Source organism: Ruditapes philippinarum, unplaced genomic scaffold (genome assembly GCF_026571515.1).
Source record: "Ruditapes philippinarum isolate M1 unplaced genomic scaffold, ASM2657151v2 ctg6452_1_1_1_1, whole genome shotgun sequence".
Taxonomy (NCBI): Eukaryota; Metazoa; Mollusca; class Bivalvia; order Venerida; family Veneridae; genus Ruditapes; species Ruditapes philippinarum.
In genome coordinates this window covers 8605-20027 of record NW_026857640.1, presented here as the reverse complement: position 1 = coordinate 20027, position 11423 = coordinate 8605, and positions in this window count along the sequence as shown.

Below are 11423 nucleotides of genomic sequence, written 5' to 3'. Positions count from 1 at the left end.
TGAACCAAAACTTGTATTTCAACAAGGAACCAACACAACGCAGAAATTGTCATTATTTGGTAATATTCAATAACCCGGTAGATAGACTGCCTATTGCAACCCTGGCTAGACAGATGCACCCCTCTAATTTTAAAGAAGTGATAAGATATTTTGACAGCGCTGTAAGTCAGCCTTACGGATATTTACTTCTAGACTTTAAACCAACTACACCGGAAGCAATGCGTATGCGCACTAATATATTTTGTATAAAAGAAGGTTCAACGGATCAAAACCATCATTCAAAAGGAGACATTCAAACTGTGCGGACGTATTTTCCGGAGCACATCAGAGAAAAAAGTTCAGAAGAAAATCAGACCTTTCCTACAGAACCAAATCAGGCTCATTCAATCAACGAAATAATACCGGCTTTTGTTGACTGCGGTGTTATGTTTGAAAACGTACACGATCTTCAAAATTATGTAAAACGTTGGTGTCCTGTGCAATAATCACTGAAGCGTGAACTTTAAGACGAAGATGTCGTTCCAGCAAAAAGGCAAAATACGTCGATGATGGAGAAAGCAGTGTCTTGGATGAAGTAAATGAAGTTTATATTGAACTTGCAGAGTTAGCCAGGAAAACAAGCATTAAAGAATGGCAAGATAAAGTACAGAAATATGAATAGCAAGGATATTCAGAAGATGAGGTAGAGGAAAAAGAAAATCAAAAACTGCGCGAAGAAGACATTAAAATTTTCATGAAGAAATATACTACTCTCTTGTCTTATATACTGAAATTGTGTGGAGGACCTCTGTATACCAAAATAATGAAGTCTGTCGAGAAATATTTACAAAATGTTGAACTAGAACGTGCCAGCCATTCGTCTGGCAGTACGAAAATACAAAAGTTACTTCGAAAAATTCCTAGAGGAGCCTTACTCTGTGGGTGTTGAAGACGACAATAGTGATGATGACGATGATGATGACAACAGTGACGGGGAAATGAGTGACATGGACACTGATGATGAAATAAACTAATATAGCGCTATTTCAAAAGATGTTAATTGTTGACAATTTTAATCAGTGACAGTGTGCTCATTTGACGCAGATATATGTGTATATTGTGTATAAAAACAAAATGTAAATAAAATGTAGAAAACATGAATGCGTGTCTTTTTGAGTTGCATCAAATTGTTTTGAAACAGCAGTCGCTTAAGGAGACGTACTGAACTAGTTAGGATCTAACCACGTTTCTAAATGTTCATAGGTTGTGTGCAGCAATCTAAGTTATTACAAATCTTACCAAATAAAATATGCATAAATTTTATGAATCATGGAGGCCACATTTATGACAGCCAAGATGTTACATAAGATCTTCCAATGTGTATACCATAAGCATTATTAGTTTAATATGAAAATATCAACCATGACAACTTGACTTGTTGAGTTATTGGTCAGAAACCATCTTAAAGTACAAGGTCAATTTGACACTGACCCCTTGACCCCAAAATCAATAGGGGTCATCTACTGGTCATGACGAATCATCATATAAAGTTTAAAGTTCCTAAGCCTAAGTGTTCTTTAGTTATTGATCGGAATGTGACCTTGACCTTTGACTCTAAAATCAATCGGGGTCATCTAATGGTCATGACCAATTATCATATAAATTTTGAAGTTCCTAGACCTAAGCGTTCTTTAGTTATTGAACGGAAACCGTTTTTACTTACAAGGTCAATGTGACCTTGACCTTTGACCCCAAAATCAATAGGGGTCATCTACTGGTCATGACAAATCATCATACCAAGTTTGAAGTTCCTAGGTCTAAGCGTCCTTTATGTATAGAGTGGAAACCATTTTCAACTTCAAGTAAATGTGACCTTGACCTTTGACCCCTTGAGCCCAAAATCAATATGGATCATCTACTGGTCATGACCAATCACCATACAAAGTTTGAAGTTCCTAGGCCTAAACGTTCGTTAGTTATTGATCGGAAACCGTTTTTACCTACAAGGTCAATGTGACCTGGAGCTTTGACCCCTTGACCTTAGAATCAATAGGGGTCATCTACTGATCATGACCAATCACCATACTAAGTTTGAAGTTCCTAGGCCTAAGCTTTCTTTAGTTATTGATCAGAAACCGTTTTTACCTACACGGTCAATGTGACCTTGACCTTTGACCCAGAATCAATAGGGGTCATCTAGTGGTCATGACCAATAACCATACAAAGTTTGAAGTTCCTAGGCCTAAACGTTCTTTAGTTATTGATCGGAAATTTTTTTTATCTACAAGGTCAATGTGACCTTGACCTTTGACCCCTCCACCTTAGAATCAATATGGGTCATCTGCTGGTCATGACCAATCACGGAACCAAGTTTGAATTTCCTAGGCCTAAGCGTCGTTCTTTAGTGATTGATCGGAAACCTTTTTTACCTACAAGGTCAATGTGACATTGACCTTTGACCCCTTGACCCACAAAATCAATAGGGGTCATCTACTGGTCATGACCAATCACCATACCAAGTTTGAAGTTCCAAGGCCTAAGGGTTCTTTAGTAATTGATCGGAAACCCTTTTTACCTACAAGGTCGATGTGACCTTGACCTTTGACCCCAAAATCAATAGGGGTCATCTACTGGTCATGACCAATCACAATACCAAGTTTGAAGCTCCTAGGCCTAAGGGTTCTTTAATTATCACTTGGAAACCATTTGGTCTACGGAACGACGGACCGACAGACAGACAAATGAAAAGCAATATACCCCCTCTTCTTCGAAGTGGGGGCATAACAAAAATGTTTAATATCCCCTGCAAATAAGAGTAGGAGATTTACGTGATGGGACATGTTTCTTTGATCCGTTATTTGAAGGGGGATATTTCAGTATGTGCTAAACAAAACACATTGATGGAAATATTATTTTGTTTTTCAAACTTTGAAATGGGTACAGGAAAGTCGATGCCGTCTACAATTAGGTCATGTTCAAACTGCTTATAGTGGCTAACGCGGTCTGGATTGTGGCTTTCTGCGTTTGTGACTGGGTGTAACGCTGCCAGAATTGACCATGTAAAACATTTTTTTAAATCATTTTTTATATTGAGTACCACTATTTTGTCTTGTATTTTCTTTGGTAAAGGAATGTAACTACTCCCTTGTAATGGTACGTACTCAGCATTGCTTAGTTCGAGTTTTATTATACTATCAATTGTCCATCCACTCCCATCCCTTTCAAAATTTTGAAAAGCGTTGTGTAGGTCTTGAATTGCCCCAGCGATTTGTTGTTCTATTTGCGACATATTAGTCATGCCAAAAGTGAATGAACGAAAGACGGGTAAATTGGGTCATTTTTTGGTCATATTTAACAAATTCTACAACCATTTCATACCTTTCATTTTTTCGAAGCGTGTCATAAGCATATTTGATATGGATATTTCGCTGTCTTTTAAAAATATCTTATATCTTATCTTATATTCTGAAATGTTTAATACTACGGAAGCTTATCAGGGCCTCCACTTATCTAAACGTTTCACGTCATGTCAACTTGTCTCATCTCGTTTTGACCAAAAACATTCCATGACGACGTTATGATTAATACGTAAAACATAAAACATTCCATTAAAACATTATGATTAAAACGTAATATGTAGAAGTTTTAATCATCGCAAAAAAACTTTGTTGAATTACATGAGCTATTTGTTAATGCGAGTAACGTCTTTGCGTCTTACTAAATATTTCAGCAAAGTCGTGAAATCAAGAAGTTTCGACAGGATTTTTGTCTAGGAGACAAAAGCTTCAAGAATATCGAGAAAAATTCAGTTGCAATGCCTAAAAGCTTCTCATCTTTGTCAGTAAATTTTATTGAGAAATGCAAAAACATCTTATCAATGCGAATAAAAATAAGTCGACTTAGCGCAAAACATCTCACCAACTGTAGGCCCTGATACGCTTCCGTATAATACAGTTCACTGACTCTTTTGAAAGTAACAACAATACTTCAGTGAAAAAAATACTGACAGATTACACTAAATAAAGATACTTCTTAAGTATCATATGCATGAATAAATTTTCTGGTCATTACCTTTATAATGTTACGGTTTGTGAGACACTGAAATGATAATGGTATTGAAGTTTGAAAGCGCTTGCTAAATTAACTCTTTGTAGTGTACTTGATTTTACTGAAAAAAATGGTCTTGTTTTAAAAAGATGAGGTATATTAAATAGTGTATAATAACTGCATGCTTGAAGTGTAGTTGCTTTATAAAAGGTTTAAACATCGTATACTTGAATTTCATTCATATAGCGTGCTATTACAGTGTTGTAGTAGCGATAATATAAAATCTTTGTGAGAAAATGGCTCACTGGTGTTATTAAATAGTCTAAATGTAGGATCATTAAATCGAAATAAATTTGTAAACTTTACCGTTCTCCTATATAAAACTGGACGAATCGCTAATTCATTAAAACGTCTGTATGCGTTAATGTATAGTTATGTATAGATCTGAAATTGGAAAACCTAATATTTGTTATTATATTTAATTGGAAATCCAATTTTGTTGCTATATTTAAGTTGGAAAATCAAATATTTGTTGCTATATTTAACTTGGAAATCCAATTTTGTTGGTATATTTAACTTGGAAAATCCAATATTTGTTTGAAACTCCAATATCTGTTATATTTAACTTGGAAATCCAATATTTGTTGTTATATTTAACTTGGAAAATCCAGTATTTGTTTGAAAATCCAATATGTGTTGCTATATTTAACTTGGAAAATCCAATATGTGTTGCTATTTATGACTCAGTTAATGATTGCGCATGGAAAGTCCACTGTATTTGTTAATACTGCCGGGCACATTTCCCTTCTGACAACCCCCTAATGTACCTTTTTGATATGGGGCGGCGCCGAAAAAGTGATCACTTTTTGAACAACATTTCTCAAACGAAAAACAGTGTTTGGGGCCTTAATAGGGTATTTTTTCACTGTTTGAGGCATCAAAAGAGGGAATTGAAAAGCCGTCAAAACACGTCTATATGAGGTAAAGAGTCAAACTGGGGGAAAGAATTCAGCCCTGTCACTGTTCTTTCATAATTAAAATGATATATGTACGTTTTTTTACTAGGACAAAAGACAAAATTTCAACAATCTGTTTTCTGTTCATTTAAAAAGTATGATTATTTCTTTTTTAAATGTTCCATACGTTATATTTAAAATTTATGAAAATTGAATTTTAATGTTCAAAGAATGTGAATAATTTGCGAACATTTTTTTCCTTGTAAAATAAATAAACTTAACCTTGAATACATAAGCTTATGAGAATGTCGCCACAACATATATAGATGTATATTTATAAATAACAGAGCACATGTCAATGTGTGTGCTTAAATTTTCTGTTATATAAATAAAAGGTCAGAGTAGGGATATAGAGTTATAAAGCAATTAAAATTTCGGGTTATAACTTTTGGTCACGTGTCACATTGTTCTATTGCTTAACTGAAACCTAATAACGTTTACAATTCGTATATAAGTAGACTATAGAGATTTTATAAATGGTTTAAAGATTGCATAAATAAGCACTGCAACTGAAGAATACATTGATATATAATTGAGTTTTGATTAACATAATTTTCTTCATATTAAATTATAGTATAGAACAGTCCATTTAAAGCTATATAGATAAATTAAAATTCCAGATTGATTGTACGTTTGACTGATAATTATAAAATGGACAAGAGGGCCATGATGGCCTTGGCCCTGAAATCACTCACCAGTATATAAAAGCTCTCCATGACAAGGAACAAGTAATATTGTAAGCTATAAACAAAAGCAGATATAAAATCCAAATCTTAAACTGATATCACATAGTTCATATTTGTATCTGAAGAAGTGCATGTGTAAAAACTTACTGGTTGCTATTGCTATGGGAAAACCAAAGTTCCAAAAGATGTGTAAATGTAAGGAAAATGACCCCCGGGGGCGGGGCCAATTTTTATCCTAGGGCTTTTACTTGAATAAACTTGGTAGGGACTTACAAGAACGTGGTTCATGCTAAATATCTAAGCTCTAGCTCTTTGAAGTTTTTTTAGGATGATTTTTTTTATTTTACTATATACATATAATGAAAATTAATGACACCCAGGGGCGGGGCCAATTTTGACCAAAGGGCTTTTATTGGAACATACTTGGAAGACACTCACAAGAACATGTTTCATAATAAATATCTAAGCTCTAGCTCTTTGGGTTTTTAAAGATATTTTTGTTTTGTTTTTACTATATACATATAAGGAAAATCAATGACCCCCTGGCGCGGGGCCAATTTTAACCCCAGAGCTTTTATTTGAACAAAATTGGTGGACACATTTCATGCTTAATATCTAAGCTCTAGCTCTTTGGGTTTTTAAAGATATTTTTGTTTTGTTTTTACTATATACATATAAGAAATATCAATGACCCCCGGGGCGGTGCCAATTTTGACCCCAGCGATTTTGTTTGAACAAACTTTGTAGACATTGACTAGATGATGTTTTTTTGCTAAATATTTAAGCTCTAGTTCTTTTGATTTTTTTTTAAAGAAGATATTTTAAGTTTTTCTTTCAGTTGCCATGGCAAGCAGAGTTCTGCATGGAATTCAATTCTTTGAACAATTCTTAAAGGTGACTACTAAAGGTACATTCCAGTGAAGTTTGGATGAAATTGGCTAAGCAGTTTATGAGGAGATGCCGTTTAAAGTAAAAGTTTACGGACGGACGACGGACGGACGGACGACGGACGCCAGACGAAAAGCGATCAAAAAAGCTCACCATATCACTTTGTGACAGGTGAGCTAAAATAAATGTCGCAATACTCAATCGGTTAAGTTATTACCTCAGAAGGATCGCACTTCATGGCACAAAGCTAACAGACTACAACAATTACATATTTAAAATGCGTTCTCTATTTGATTTTTTTATATATATTTTACTGTTAAACCGAAGTTTCTTTATCTCATTTATGCCATTGTCTTTGATTTCATGCACTTTCCGGAAGTGCTGCATATTAAAATCGCAACATCCCTCTGTCGGTCTTTGCGTATCCACTGTCATTCGTGTCCGGGCTGTACCTTGTCAAGCATTGATTTTAAAATGATTTGGCACATCATGGTGACGGTAGCGTCAAAGACACATCACTTACTCAAAGGTCAATATCGCACTTACATTTCTAAGGTTCATCTTCTCACAATAAGTGTTTAAAGGTCCACACAATCGTGTCCGTACAGTAACGCTGTATGTATGGAATGATTTTGAAATAACATAGCATATACAACGTCCACATAAAGACGACGTGTCGCGTCCAAGACCCTTGTCCCTACCTCCGAGTTCCAGGTCACTTATAGTGTCTTACAAGAGGACTTTAGAATTACTTAATGTCTCCCACATGAAGACGATGTGTCGCGTCCAAAACTCATATCCCTACCTCTATGGTCAAGGTGGTTAGTTTGCTATGAATATCACTCCATTTCACAAGATCAGTATTAAGCAATTAGTTACTTTTTATTCTCGCCATATTTACTTGTTCATTTTCGATTTTTCGCTTGCCGGGGTCGCGGGGCGAAAACACGAATGACACAAATCAGCCACCATAATTCTTTATTCTTTTCATAAACTTTCTGCAATACTTACGAACCCTTTTCGGGGGCATAAGTTACTTTGACGTGACAGCTCTTGTATATTTATTTCTTTTCATAAATGTATGAATATTTTTAACAATTTTTTAGAGTGACAAAATTACAACATTGCTGAACATATTTTTGATGTCAGGTAGTTTCGTTTTATAAAAAAATCTTGAGTAAACAAAGAAACAGTTTCCATCAGGTTTTGATAAGCTGGCGAAGATAATATGTCATAAAATATACTCGTATAAGTTTCATGGTATCACTTGCAGTTTACCTATGTTTACTTCTGTTAACATTTTAATGGGCTGTCCTTGTATTTTATAAAACTATCGAATGTTCTGTTTATCATGCACGGATTCTAAAACATTTAAATTGTTACTTTACATAGCATTAAATCAGCAAGGTATTATTTTGTAAAAAACCTTAACGTTAACCAACTTGTGATAAATGGAGCGTTAAAGTCGGCGGTTTAATAATAAATCAAAAAAATTTTCAACTTGATTCAACACTCCACTCGTCTGCTTGCTAGTACTTATAAAGGGTAGCGATTAATGTAAAAATTAGCAGTGAAACATGTTCAAAGTTGTAGAAAACTGTGATGTATGATTGGATACATACACTATATGCACCATTGTATCTACTTAAAAGGAAATCTCATTTTAAATGAAATGTATCTTTAATTTACTTTTATTTAATTTACTTTAATGTCCAGGAAGGGGACTCAAAATTGATTAATTAAAGTTGCAAGAACTTCTTTTGCAAATGAGTTTAAAGATCCCGTGCCACATTTTTTATGGTTTTATATCATAAATATGATGCTCAAATTAAGATTTATCAATTTTTTTAAGTTCCAAAAATCATCATTTATAAAGATATTACCGAATTTGACATTTCATGTAAATAAATGGAGGTAATAAAAAAATATTTTCTATAAAATGAATTGCATATGTTTTAATGATTACATAATTATAATATGTACAAATATTTGCAGTTCATATTTTACATATTCTTCTATGTTTGAAAAGTGTTTTATAAGCATAATTATATACATATATATAAGCATAATTATTTACATATATATATAATTTCACTTGAGTAAGGTATGCAACCTCAATAACAACATACAGGATCTTTAAATAAATATGTTTAAACCAATTAACCGATTTTAGCTGGATTCCCAAACGTTTTAAAGATTCGCACATCTACATATAGAACGTGAAAACCAGCTCTAAATATAAAACCTAGTGGAATTCCAAAATTTCTTAAAATTGACCGCATCCCTCATATCCGCCTCTGAGGAAAACATCTCATTTACCTTTGCTGTTTCGACATTCTACGCTTCTTGTACTTGCTTCAGTATTAGACTTGCTGCACAATATATCAATAAACCCCATATACAAGTTTCTTTTTCAATATTTCATATGTTTTTTTTAAATTGAACAACGTTGACTCTCTACAGAATTTGCTTCTCATCGCCATATATTGAGATTTCGAGAATGACATTTTGGACATTGGTCGTTTCAATATGTAAACTCTTCGAATATTAATTGAAAACTGTACTAAAAACCTTGAATTAATTTTTAAATACTCATTGTAGAAAATATACTCATTTCTTAAACGAAAAAGCCATTTCATGACAATTTGTTCTGAAATGTCTGTGAACAATACTCAACATAGTATATAAGCAGTCTAACGAATAAATCTTGCAATTGTAGGGGAAAGGGGAATTTGAGCTGCAAGAGAAATATTTTATCTCTAATCCTGCAAAATGCGGCGTCGCAGTGAAACATACTGTACACGAATTTGTCTGATTACAATACATAACTTTTATTACAATCAGCCCGTTGATAGCGATAAAAAAAACTCAAAAGAAACCCTTAATTCTTCTTTACAGTTTTTGCTAATCGCATTGTGCTGCTATCGTACTCAAACTCTCCTGACTGAGAAAAGATTTTGAACATAAACTTCATTTGAGATTTTTTTTTCAATTGACAAATGTGACTTAAATATCCACAGCCTGTTTTGCGCTAAAAGACATTGTGAAAAAAGTAAATGCCAAACAAGCATTTTTGTTTGTTTATCTATCATGAGCGCCATCAAACTCATTAAAATATTTTAGAGGGAAAAAAACTTCGCAGCAGAAAAAAAATCTTTCGTTTAGAGCACTGATCAATTTGTATCATATTTTATCTGACTTAAGCCCGAATCGAGTATGAAACAAATTGGTAAACTCATCTTTGTGATAATATTTTGTCTTAAGGAGCATTTGCAATGTATATCACGTTATAAATCCGCGACTATTAGCCGTTTTCTTTGTTTACATTGAACGAGGCATCTAAGTCAGTTAAAACAAATTTCGTCTAATGTTTTAAGTAGATAATAAGTGATTTCAATGCGAAAATAGATATATGTATATATGAAGTAACACTATAAATATTTAAACACCATATATGTGGTATATGTACGTTTATTATAGCTCTTACCTTCATTTCATTATTTCCATTTAAAAAGGAAAATGAAGAATGTGCATTCCCCATATTGATATATTCACGTCGGCAGTTTATTTCCAATTGTATTTCTTTAAAAACAAATTTACAAAATGGAATAACGTATATAACGTATTTGTTAAAACAGCCACGCACCAATTAATATTCGACTCGTCATACGAGTCACGAAACTCGAAATAGAATACCTTTTATTTATGGGGCCTGAGATGGGGTACCGAAAATACCCATTATTTTGTTAGAAAAGAAGAAGTCCTCGTGCATAATGTTAAATCTACATGTATTATAATTATGCAATGTTGTTATATCAGTATATATTCGTTAAGAGCCCATTTTCCAGAGGTAAATAGACATGCCATTCAGGAAATAAAGCGTGGATTAAACCCGGCACCGTTATCTTAATGCATTTACATGCAATGATGTGATTTTATGCATGATATGTTACTCATTTAAGAAATATTTGTGAGGACATAATTTTGATATTTAAACAGGTTTTAATCGTATTGTCCACTTATCTGTAAACGGGAGGAATGATTGAAAAAAAAACCTTTTACAGGCCCCATAAAACATTTTTTTTCATTGTCTGTATAACTGAGACATTTGTCAAACTACAAGTGTCGTCTAACAGGTAAAATAAGATTTAGTAACTTTTAATCAAGTAACTATAATGTATAAACTCTATTATAGATACTATTAGCCAGCTAACACTGGGTACCTGTAGACCAATCAATACCTGTATTATCATTTTATATAAATTTAAATGCAAGTCTCGTCAATCATAACTGTTAGTCTTTAAATACAGAAATATTTAAAGTCACATTATATCCATATACTGAGATATACATATATGCACAGAACATAAATAATTCCCAGTTTCCATTAAAAATAAATATAACATCCTATAAGCATTGGTACTTGGATGGAATTCATAATCTTGTAGAAAGTAGAAAGAAAACTTTAGTGTATAGTATAAAAGTAAAAAAAATCTCAAAATAGTCTATACCATATAATAAAGATTGAGTTGTGTGTGAGTGTCTAAACATTAAATGCATATCTCTTACAGTAACAAATACTGTTCCATTAGACTTTACTATAAAACTAACTGCATATACATTGTATATCAAGTGTTTAAAATTGATAACATCAGGATGTTATCCTTTCTCTGTTTCAATATATTGACATGAGCACCTAAATGCAAAGCCTTAATTTTCTAACTTTCATTTTTATCAAAGGTTATCTTATTAACAATTTATATACAAACACATAGAAAAAATAATAAGTTTTATAGTGATTAGAAGT